The sequence below is a fragment of the Ctenocephalides felis genome, unplaced genomic scaffold (assembly GCF_003426905.1).
Source record: "Ctenocephalides felis isolate EL2017-DRISC unplaced genomic scaffold, ASM342690v1 CF-g0.4_SCAFFOLD_03573, whole genome shotgun sequence".
Taxonomy (NCBI): domain Eukaryota; kingdom Metazoa; phylum Arthropoda; class Insecta; order Siphonaptera; family Pulicidae; genus Ctenocephalides; species Ctenocephalides felis.
Genome location: NW_020539727.1, coordinates 16,555,619 through 16,565,956, shown reverse-complemented (window position 1 = coordinate 16,565,956; position 10,338 = coordinate 16,555,619). Strand labels below are relative to the sequence as shown.

General features: G+C 29.8%; 1 protein-coding gene and 1 long non-coding RNA gene across 2 annotated transcripts in view; one reads left to right on the top strand and one right to left on the bottom strand.

The window, feature by feature from the left end:
• LOC113389649 overlaps positions 1-10,338 on the top strand; it is a 58,395-nt gene that overhangs the window by 4,321 nt on the left and 43,736 nt on the right. The window lies entirely within an intron of this gene.
• On the bottom strand, positions 9,913-10,188 carry LOC113389395. Its single transcript, XR_003368256.1, has 2 exons — positions 10,072-10,188; positions 9,913-9,990 (listed from the first exon to the last, which is right to left on the bottom strand). It is a non-coding gene; the product is annotated as an uncharacterized LOC113389395 (long non-coding RNA).

Here is a 10,338-nt window from a genome sequence, read left to right as displayed (position 1 = left end):
CCGGCCTGCGGTCAAGCAGCAGCTCTGAGCTGCCGCTCCTCATGACGAAGTAGAAAGTTCTTGGCTAATAATCATTGCTCCGGGGTAATAGTTGGTTGGGGTATCATATTATTATTATTATCATATATGGTTGTTCTAGGATTTGATGGGTAGATGCAAAGTGAACTAGTCATGGTGTTGGTGTAAAGTGTAGTGGATGCTACAGTTCGCCAAAATTTGTTTTTAACTCTCGAAGATACATTTTGGACAATTATGCAAGTACTTACTTGAGTTTTGAAACAAACACAAAACTAATACATTGCATTTTAGATCAAATCAGTCACAATTCAATTTCAAAACAACTAAGAGTTTTTAGGACAACTAACACGTTCCACACACTAGGTCGAACAAGTACCAAGTTAATTTTAGGGTTGCTAAGGTTTTCTTGCACTTCTCAGTACAACCAGGATCTATTTTAGGTCAAACTAGTACCAGGTTTAATTTAGGCCCACTGATATTAAGGATTTTTTTAGTACAACTGAAAAGTTCCACTTTAGGTCTACCTTATACCTGGTTCAAATTTAAGGCCTGCCAATATTTATTTTTTGAACTACTAGCAAATTTTTTGTTTGTTTGATTTTAATTTTAAATCTTTCAATATTTATTAAGGGCCTTTCTGTCCTTTTTTTTGGATTTATTATACAGATTTTTTTGGTTTTATTGAAGGTTCTTGGACACCCACTTTAGGTCAAACTTGTACCTGGTACAAATTTAAGGCCTGTCAATATTTATTAAGGTTTTTTGAACTTCTAGCAGATTTTTTGTTTGTTTGATTTCAATTTTAAGCCAGTCATTATTTATTTAAAGCCTTTCTGAATTCTGGTAAATTTTTTTTGGTTTTATTGAAGGTTTCTTAGACTTTAGCAGATTTTTCTATTTGATTTTAATTTTAGGTCTATCAATATTCATTAAGGGCCTTGTTGTTTTTAGCCAGATTTTTTTGCTTTTATTGAAGGTTTCGTGGACTTTTAGCAGTTTTTTTTGGTTTGATTCTAATTTTAAGCCTGTCAATATTTATTAAGGGCCTTTTTGACTTGTGGCAGATTTTTTTGGTTTTATTAAGGATTTCTTGGACTTTTAGCAGGATTCTTGAATTGATTTAAATTTTAGGCCTATCAATATTTGTCAGGGGCTTTTTGGTTTTTGGCAATATTTTGCTATGGATTTAATTTTATTAAGTACTTTTTATATAAATCCTGTTAATATTTATTAAGGTTTTTGGAGTTCTAGCAGTTAATTCGGTTTGGTTTGAATTTAGTTTTCTTAATATTTATGAAGAGTTTTTTGGACTTCTAGCAGATTTTTCAGCTTGGTTTTAATTTTAGACCTATCAATATTCATTAGAGTTTTTTTTTGGACTAGCAGTTTTTTAATTTGGTTTTAATTTAGGCCTATCAAAAACTTTTTTGGACTCACCATTCCTTTTACACAATAATGTTCAGATAATGAATATATTGTACAAGTATTAATTGTATACAAAATAGACCAAAAATTAATAAAATCGTTCGGTTCTATTAACACACCTCATTTTGAAGTACTCGTTTATTGTCTCTAATGACACTCTCTACAAAATTCATCTTTATGTGTCGCTATTTAAAAGTTTTTTGGACTTTTCAACACAACTAACACATTTCACTTTAGGTCAAACTAGTACCAGGTTAAACTTAGTCCTAGCAAAATTTATTTAGGGCTTTTTGGACTTTCAAGGTAAAAAATTATTAAGAGTTTTTTGGACTTTTTAACACAACTGACACATTTCACTTTAGGTTAAACTTGTACCAGGTTATTCTTAGGCCTGGGAACATTTTTTAGGGTTTCTTGCACTTTCAACAGTTTTTTTACACAAAAAGTTTTGATAATGGAAATATTATAAATAGGTGTTGATTTAGTACCAAGTTAAGGGCCTTTTTTCTTGAGTTTTTTTCGACTTTTTAACACAACTAACACTTTCCACTTTAGGTCAAACTAGTACCAGGTTAAGGGTCATTTTGTCTTTAGGCCGATTTTTTTTGGCTTTATTAAGGGTTTCTTAGACTTTTATCAGATTTTTCGGATTGATTCAAATTTTAGACCTGTCAATATTTATTTAGGGCCTCTTGCACTTTTAGCAGATTGTTTATACAAAATTTGTATGCAAAATAGACCGAAAAATAAAAATTAAGGGTTTCTGCGATTTCCCTGTATAATTTGAAATAGATCCAAAAAATGATAATTAAGGGCTTCTTGGACTTTCCAGGTTAATTTTAGGCCTGTCAGTATTTTTTAAAGGTTTCTTGAACTCCTAGCTGGTTGTTTAGATAAAAATTGTATGCAAAATGATAATTAACTAATTTTTGGACTTCTCAGGTTGATTTTAGGCCTGCCAATATTTTTCAAAAGTTTCTTGCACCTCCAGCTAGTTGTTTAGAGAAAATTTATATGCAAAATAGACCCAAGAAATTATAATTAAAGATTTTCTGGACTTTCTTAGTTAATTTTAGGCCTGCCGATATTTTTTAAAGCTTTCTTGGACTACCAGCTGGTTTTTTATACAGAACTTCGCATGTTAATTTTTGGTCTGTCAATATTTTTTAAATCCTTCTGCTTTTTACACTTTTTAAAGACTGCCACGAATTTTTTTATGCAATAAGTATTGATTGTATGCAAATTAGACCAAAAAAATCTGCATAATAATTGGAGCTTTTGTAGAAGGTTCACATAAAATCCAATTACATTCGATTTTTGTTTAATAACAAAATATTTAGTAAAAATTGGGTAATTTTGTGATTTACCGATTGTGCCACGTTTCAACTTGTCTCAAACACTCGAACCAGATTTAATATTATAATTTGTACCAAAAAATTGGGGTAAAAATAATTATTTGATGGATTTTACCAAACACTTTTGTCACCAATCTAACAAAAATCTTTGTAATAAAATAGCACTTTCATATAACAAGAAATAAATTTAAAGTTTAGTAAAATTAATTATTAATTCGTACACGTTAATAGTTTTTGCAAAAACCGAATGTCAACGTTGTAATTAAAACCAGGTCACTTCTTAATAAATTTTTACAATTGGTCAGAATTTTCCCTAAATCTCACATATCCTAATCAGACTTGACCAGTCACCACAAATTTTAGTGTAAATGTTTTTTTTATTAAGCTCTTCACATATTTTACGATTAAAAAACTACATCAAACGTTTCGGGACGAATCGATCTTCGATTTTCTTGGAAAATTTCTAAAAAAAATTTCCCGTCTTTTAATCGATTTTCGCCCTTATCCCGCAGACCGTCCGACGCGACTGGTCGAACATGACTGATTTCGAATACACCCTTAACAAATACGCATGCGCGCCACTGAATTCCACCCTCCATCATCCCTCTGACAGATTTTGATTCAAGATGTTTCATTCAAGAATTCGCTTACTAGGATAAGCTCAAGAGACTAAGCCTTGTGATATAGATATAAGGGATGGTACTGTATTTTATTGGGGCCAAATCCTAAGGAGGATACAGGGTGAATGGAAATTATATATATATAATATATATATATATATATATATTTATTTATTTATTGTATTTTTTTTTCATTTGTTACTACAATCTAACTATATTTCTATAAATCAGAAAATCATAAAAAAATTTCTTAACAAACTTCAGAAAGATTTATTAAAATCCGAATAATCGTTTAGGAGGATTATCCTTTCATACACCATTACAGAAGAAAAAATAAAAAATAAATAATTAAGATAAAATAAAAAAATAAATAAATATAATTATAAGATATATATACTAGACGACCCGACAGACGACAGTCTTCATTTGTTTTTAATGTCAAACATGCTTAGAATATTTTCAATGTCAATCAATGAGAAGCGATTTTTTTATAATTTATTCCATTTATTTCTACAATATAACTATATTTCTATGAATCAAAAAATCCTAAATATTCCTTAACAAACTTCAGGCAGATTTATCAAAATCTGAATAATCGTTAAGAAGGTTTAACCTTTCATACACCATTACAGATGAATATATATATTATATATATATATATATATATATATATATATGATGTTTAATATCCTATGCTAATATTTATGTATGTAAATATACTCCTTCTAAACGATTATTCGGATTTTGATAAATCTTTCTGAAGTTTGTTAAGGGATTTTTTTAGGATGTGATTATGAAAATATAGCCTAGACAATATTAGAATATGTATAATAAATTTATGATTATGAAAGAAAAATGAAATGCCTACATTATTGTCAATGCAAAGTTTCATGAACAAAAAAAAATAGTTTAGCATTTCTTTACGAAAAAACGCTTCGGCAGATCTTTACCAAAAACAAATCTAGTAATATTTCAAAAAGTTTTTGAATTTTTAAAATCGATTCTTATCAATTGAATTTTATCCTTTATGTCATTGTTTGAAATTGAAAATATTTGACACTTGTTTGGCATTCACAACAAATGAAAACTGTCATCTACCAAAAGTTCAATTTACTTATGAGCCTAGACCATATTAGAATAAATAATCTTGTATCATATTTAACTGGTTTTTAGGAATTATAATATCTAAATTACATTTTTTTAGTAATATATATTATTTCCAGGGACGCTCCTGGGGTCCCCAGCGCCCGCATTCTTTTTTTTTCTAGTAACCTTATCCCCCCCCCGCAATTATTTTACTGTATTAACAGTTTATTAATAAAATTATTATTTTGGCTTTTGAATCGTTTCATTTTGAAAATTTCCTTAACAAACTTTAGAAAGATTTATCAAACCGGAATAATCGTTCAGGAGGAGTATATTTACATACATCATTACAGAAGAATTTCATATATAAGATTTTAGACTATGATGTCTATTGTTATGCAAAGTTTAATGAACCAAAAAAATTGGTTTAACATTACGAAGAAGCGCTTTGGCAGATCTTTTTACAAAAACTAATCTACTAATATTTCTAAAAGTTTTTGAATTTTCAAAATTGATCCTTTATCAATTATAGATAAAGTTGGTCCGTCCGGGTGCAGAGCAGGCACGGAACAGTTCCTCCGGGTGCTTTTCCGGAAGACCAGACCGTTTCCGGGGTAGTCCTGTACGCCGGAGGGCGGAAGGGTGCACCTACGTGAGAGGTAAAAAAAAAAAATAACAGTTAACTGATATTGACGATTATACTCGTCATGGAAAAAACGATAGAATTTTGCGTAGTGACGAGTATACACGTCATGGAAAAACGACAGATTTTTATTTATTGATGAGTATACTCTTCAAGAAGTAGAAGTGCCAGAATTTTGTGTATTGACGGGTATATACGTCATGGAGAAACGACATATTTCTATTATTGGTGAGTATACTGTTCATGAAGTAGAAATATCAGAATTTTGTGTATTGACGAGTATACTCGTCATAGATGAGAAATGTCAGAATTGTGTTTATTTACGAGTATACTCGTTATGAAAAACTGTCTGAACTTTGTGCATTGACGATTATACTCGTCATGGAAAAGTGTCAGAACTTCGTTTATCGACGAGTATATTTGTCATGGTGTCAGAATTTAGGACGAGTATACTCGTAACAAGAAGTTCTACAATTTTGTTTATATATGCATTTGATTAGTAATAAGTATATCATTTCTACACAAGTTCACATTACTCGTATCATTTTATTCGATTATGATCATAGAAGTAATTTTTTGTGCATTGGAGCAATACGCGTCATAAGATAAATGTTCCAGAATTTTTTTTACAGAATTTTCCAGTAGAATGTTCATAATGTGAAGTAGATTGAGTACATTGGTCATGCAAAAGCTAGAATTTTCTTTATTGGCGAGTATATTTGTCATGAAGAAGTGTCAAAATTTTTTGCAATGACAAGTACACTCGTCATAAAGATGTTCTAGAATTTTGTTCATTTACGAGTATACTCGTTAATGAGAATTATCAGAATTTTGAGTAGTTATAAGTATAGTCATAAAAAAGTTATCTAGTTATCTAGATTTAGCTTTCTATATTTACGAGTATATTTGTCATAAAATTTCAGATTTTTGTGCAATGACGAGTACACTCGTCATAAAGAGGTTTAGGAATCTTGTTCATTTACGTGCATACTCGTCATGGAGAAATGTAAAAATTTTGAGTAGTAATGAGTATATTGGTTTGAAAAGTTAGAACTTTCTTGATTGACGAGTATATTTGTCACGAGGACGTATTTTTTGCAATGACGAGTATACTCGTCACAAAATGTTTCAGAATTCTTTTATTTACAAGTATACTCGGCATGGAGAGTGTCGGAATTTTGAGTAGTTATAAGTATATTGGTATAAAAATGTTAGAACTTTCTTTATTGACGAGTATACTCGTCATGAAGTGCCCGAATTTTTATTCATTTACCTATGCAAAATGTGGACAGAATTTGTTCATTGACGTATATATTCGTCACGTGCCAAATTTTATTCAATTACGCCATGAAAAAGTGTCAAAAATTAGCATAGTGACGAGTATACTTATCTTGTAGAAGTTGTAAAATTTTGTGCATTGACGAGTATACTCGTCAACAGTGGCTATTGCCATTTAAATTGCGATTTTGAGAAAAATGAAAAATATTTTCAAATTTTAAGATGTTTGAAATATTTTAAGACCATGACTGTATAAAATAAATAATTGTAAGTGGCATTGTGCCTTGAGAATAAAATTCAAATCGATTTATATAATTTATTTCTTTTAATTTATTATTATATGCAGTTAGAAAAGTGGTGTATATATAGTGTAAAATGTATTTGATATCGAGGAACTCCACTTTTCTATTTGCGTTTTAGACTTACTATTTATAATAAGTTATTTAATATTTATAATATTTTGTCACTAAATAGATATTTTATTATTTTAAGGTACATCCCAGTCGGGGCTGTTGATACATCCCTTACAATGGTCAAGAGGATGCTGAAAACATAATATTTTTAAATTTATATATATATATATATATATATATATACATATACATAATTTACAAATATAAAATGCTAATATAAATGCAACAAGTATGTTGAAATTATTGAATTCATATAAAATATTAAATATAACGAGCAGAAAATTGTAAATTACTTGTTATATTATTAGTTTGTATATTTCAATCATAAGTTAAGTTATTTTTATGGATCTATGTATTTTTATAGATATTTTAGCATAATTTATAACTATATATAATAAGATTATAATATTATATAATTTAAAACTTTATTTTTAGTAAGTCCTTTTGCTTTAATGTAATTTTGTATGTAGTTTGTAGTCTCTGTAAAATACTATGTAAATTATTTATTGTAATTTGTACTACTAAATTATAAAATATTTAATATAATTAAAACTAAATAATTATAATATTCAATCAATTAATATATGTATTATAACTTTGTACCTGCTTATGATTAATAAACAATTATTACACAATAACTATTTTTTTATTTCAAATAATTCATAATTAATATTATGTTATTTTTTACAGTTTAAATAATTTAAGTTTTTTATTTTATTAACAAATATTATTTTCAGATTGAGTAAATTATGTTTGAAAAAATCCGTGGATAGTAACCCATGGATTTAACTAGATTTCATATTCAAGTAAAATATGTTGTAAAAAATCGTAAATATGGTTTTAACCTGATATCATATTCAAATTGCGTAAAATAGGTTTAAATAAATAAAATAGGATAGTTATCCATGGATTTAACATGATTACATATTCAAGTAAAATATGTTAAAAAAAATTCGTGGATATTTATCCATGGATAGTTATGCATCCCCAAAGTTAGATGTTCGGGGTAACCATCTAACTCAGGTTAAGCAAGTTCAACCGTAAGGTTAAGCTAGTTTTTTATCAATTTACCACACCTAGTTATTAAATATTAATTATAAAGTAAATAAAAATTGAAGAATTGTAAATGTTCATTTAAAATACATTGAAAAAATTAAGTAAAATACTTAGTAAGTTTCTTGGAGATTTGAACTCGAAAACCAAAACAAGAACGACTGCCATTGCAATCGAAGCCATTTAACGATCTCGTCCACATCATCCCTGGTATACAACTGTTTGAATTTGGTACATTTGTTGACAATAACTTCACATATCTCCCTCGTCCTTTAACTTGCCGAATAAAAAATCCCTATCGGATTCGAACCAGCATCCTTCAGATCAGAGTCTGGTTTAGCGCTCTAACCGATTCGGCCACGGCGACAAAGTTTTTCCGAAGGCTAATGCTGGAAGGACATTCTTCGCCGACCAACCATCATGATTCGAGTCAAGGTCACCGGGGGATGATATGAAAATATTAAATGTTCACCCAGGGGGTTGAAAGTGGGCTCATTCGATTCCTCGGGTTCTTGCGAATTTCAAGCGGGGGTTACAGGGGGGAAAATTTGTCCATTTTTCGCTCAGGAGAGCAGAAAATCGACTTTTTGTAAATTTCACGTATTTTCTATGGGAATTTTTGAAAACTTGTTATTATGTTATTGTTGTTATGTTATTGTAAACACCTGTACCAAATTCGATCAATTGTTTGGCGTTGATGGTCGAGATCGTTAAGTGACTTCGGTTGCAGCGGCAGTCGTTCTTGTTTTGGGTTTCGAGTTCGAATCTCCAAGAAACTTATTAAGTATTTTAATCAATTTTTTCAGTGAATTTGATATAATAATTCAATAAATTGAATATAATAAGTCCAAATAATTTCTTCCAAAGTTTTTACATTATATAACTGATAATATGGACTATTAGCCTTGTATTTTTATAATAATTTATATATAATATATATATATATTAGCATAATTTAATATTATTTATATATTATAACGATGTATGCATCTAGCACGCTGCGAAATACTGCGTCTGCAATACTTCTGTCAGGTCTCTCGTTCGCACCATGCCTTGAAATTCGCTGGAATATCAGATTCCCAATGGTCGTCTTATCGTGATTTTGTTAATCGAAAGTAGAACGAAGTAATAGTAATCGTCAAAAACAAAATGTTTTTTGTGCACTGTGATTTTTAGCACTTTTTGCTCAGTATCTCCCAAACAGGTAAACCTGTCTTTGCCAAAAACGGACCAGGTGACAAGTTTTTGTAAAACAGCAAAACAACATATTTTTGCAATGATGAATTAGCTGGGATTTTTACTGAAGGTAGTCAGATAGTTGTTTGTTTGATACATGTGCGGCGGCACCCAAGATGGCCCAATAAAAGACCCAGTAAACATGCGATATGGTCACAACATCGTGGCAATATTTTATTTAGGTCGTGTGACATGCGGTCCCCATATTCATTTTCGTCGATATTTAATGGATACGGCCGCAAATTTATGTAACTATCGAACAACTATCGAGGTTCGGTCTCTGGCGCACGCGGCGTTCGTGATACATGAAAATCGACGTTGACCCACATATGTTTGTTTATTATGATAAGACCGTCTGACGTAAGGCGTTAACCCCAGTCATGACGTCATTGGCGAATGAAAACGATTCGGTCATGACGTCATACAAAATGGCGACTCAGTTATGACGTAATAGCACCTGAAAGTGATGACGTAATGCAATTAATATTCTTTTCTGTACGAATAAGCATTTATTTACGTGAATAATAAGAAATTTTACAATATTTAAATATTACAAATTAGAATTGTAGTTTAGAAATTATAAAATTTTAACATGAACTATACTAGAAAACTATTTACAAATTATTCAATCTTAACATATTAATAACAGTATATTTAATAAAAATTGTTGTATATCTAATGAACGTAATTCTATTTTGGGGCGTGAAGTGTGAAGTGTTGCATAAGTATTCTATCGCCACTTCCTTATACATCAAACAGCCTGCCTATTTTTCATTATTTCATTCTATTGCCAGTTCATTGCATCAAATGCCAGGATACAGATTATGCACATATGACATACTGCCCCAAATTTTGGAAGTTTTCTAAAACAAATTCAAACATAATGTGATTTACTGTATATAATATAATATATATATACAGCTACCATATGTGTAGCTACCTACATGTTCAGTGTACAAATCTCCATCATCTTAAAGTCGCTTTTACATATACATTTTTAACACTGACTGATTTCATTCTATCGCCAGTTCAAATGCGAGGATACAGGATATTCATATATGTGTACTTCTTGGAAGTTTTCTAAAACAATTTGAAACATAATGTGTTTTATTGAATCTAATAATATATATACCACTCCATATGTGTAGCAACTTACATATTCAGGAGACAAATCTAAATCGTCTTCGAGTCGCTTTTGCACATACATTTTT